The sequence below is a fragment of the Vombatus ursinus genome, unplaced genomic scaffold (assembly GCF_900497805.2).
Source record: "Vombatus ursinus unplaced genomic scaffold, bare-nosed wombat genome assembly UNPS02006720.1, whole genome shotgun sequence".
Classification (NCBI taxonomy): Eukaryota; Metazoa; Chordata; class Mammalia; order Diprotodontia; family Vombatidae; genus Vombatus; species Vombatus ursinus.
The window spans coordinates 1-2,265 of record NW_020946498.1 but is presented as its reverse complement, the minus strand read 5'-3'; the positions used below and the strand labels follow the sequence as shown (position 1 = coordinate 2,265).

At 38.1% G+C, this 2,265-nt stretch overlaps 1 pseudogene; it reads left to right on the top strand.

Annotated features, from left to right (window-relative positions):
• Positions 1-486: 486 nt before the first annotated feature.
• LOC114033045 lies at positions 487-1,274 on the top strand (annotated as a pseudogene).
• Positions 1,275-2,265: the final 991 nt, after the last annotated feature.

The following is a 2,265-nucleotide window of genomic DNA, read 5'->3' as shown; positions in this document are numbered from 1 at the left end:
ATTGACAGGGCTTTTTGAATGCCTCTAAGGCCAATCAAAGAACTTCTCTTGCACTAAATAGTCAGGCAGAAAGTCTATAAGTGATTCGTAGTTTCTCCAAGACATTCCCTTTATACATCATCAAGACTCTCAGAAACAAGTTCCCAAGCGTCCTCCACATAGAGAAGTTGAATCATCCAAGTAAGTTTAAGGTGTCTGCTCATGTGCCAGAACCTCATTATACAATGAATATGAAACTTCAAAATGAAACAGAATCAAGAAGAACCCCAGATACAGGAGAAGGAGAATAGAAGAGCAGGAAAAAGTAATGTTAAATCCAGGAATCAGTTTAGAGAGACACAGAGGCTGCACAGGGAAGGGAAAAAATGGGGGGTGAGGGAGGACCACAGAGAGTGTTAGAAAGGGGAGGAAATGCTTTTTTTTGCAGAAAATTTACATATTCTTATATGGAATACTCAGGGACTCAGAGAAGCAGTTCCAACGAACATGTTAGTGTTGACTTTGCAAGAATATGAATTTGAAAAGCAATTCAACAAGAATGAAACCATCCAGTGGATGCAAGAGAACTGGAAGAAATCATTCTTGTTTTCAGCTCTGTATGCTGCCTTTATATTTGGTGGTCAGCACCTAATGAACAAACGGGTGAAGTTTGAACTGAGGAAGCCCCTTGTGCTGTGGCCCCTGGGCCTTGAAGTCCTCAGTATAGTTGGTGCTCTTCAAACTGGTGCTTATATTGTGTACATTTTGATGTCCAAAGGCCTGAAGCAATCAGTTTGTGATGAGAGTTTTTACAATGGACCTGTCAGCAAATCTGGGGCTTTTGCATTTGTATTAAGCAAAGCACCTGAACTTGGAGATACAAAATCCATTATTCTTCAAAAACAGGAACTCATCTTCCTACATTAGTATCACCATATCACTGTGCTGCTCTATTCTTGGTACTCTTATAAGGACATGGTTGCCGAAGTGGTTGGTTCATGACCATGAACTATGGAGTGCATGCAGTAATGTATTCCTACTATGTGTTGCAAGTGGTGGGGTTCCAGGTCTTATGGAAGTTCACCATGTTCATCACCTTGTCCCAAATCACACAGATGTTGATGGGTTGGATGGTTAACTATGTAGTCTCCTGGATGCAACAAAACCAGTGCCACTCTCACATTCAGAATATCATCTGGACCTCGCTCATATATCTCAGCTACTTTGTGCTCTTCTGTTATTTTTTCTTCAAGGCCTACATCAGCAAAATGAGGAAAATCAGGAAGGCTGAATAGTGTTGGAATTAAGAAGGAAACCATAGTTCAGGGTCAACAAGAAAAAAACTAGACAAAAGAAAATGGCACCAGGAATCAAAAATATGGTGCAGCTAAAAATAATAATAATTAAAAAAAAAACTTGGCAGCTTAGGTATAACTAGGTTGATCTAACCCAATAAGTTTATGATCCTTTTATGCTGAGGACTCACTGAGTTCAACTCCATCTCAAAGAACTGCTTCTGAGAGACACCATCTCTCTCATACCTGTCAACTCTAAGAGGAAAAATGAAAGAAAGAAAGAAAGAAAGAAAGAAAGAAAGAAAGAAAGAAAGAAAGAAAGAAAGAAAGAAAGAAAAAATGATGGTTATTAACAAATTTTATGAAAAAAATATTTAATAAGTGTCATATTTCCCTAAGGATAGAAGATTTTTACTCAAAACAAAACAAAGTATTTCTATATCCTTTCTAATCTTTTTCAACACTAAACTTGAGCCAACAAGAAAAAGACAAAAATGGTGGAGGTGCAGGGGGTGTGCCTATAAAACCAATGCTTTGGCAGAAATGAAAACTTTCCTTGGGAAAGGGTGGCATTTTTAGGCTAAATGCAAGTGGTATTTAGGTTTCTTTAAGTGGTCATGAGCTGCAACTTGATGAGTAAGAGAAAAGCTCAATGTTTCCCACTGCAATCTAGAAATTGTGTGCAGCCCATTGGCTAGTGAGTAAGCAAAAACCAAATGGGGTATGATACTTTGACCAGATTTTTAAAATGAGGAACAGAACATGACCGCCCAGTTCTAAATGAGAGAGAATTTGTCCAAGGGCATTTCCAATGGAAGTTCAGTGGTTTCTATTATTGCATAGGATAAAAGAGATTCATCTTTGTTCTCTTATCTGAGACTTTTAAAAAGAACCTTGGGAGAGGAAGGAAAAAGGGAGAAGAAAAAGACGAAGAAGAAAAAGATGAAGAAGAAGAAGAAGAAGAAGAAGAAGAAGAAGAAGAAGAAGAAGA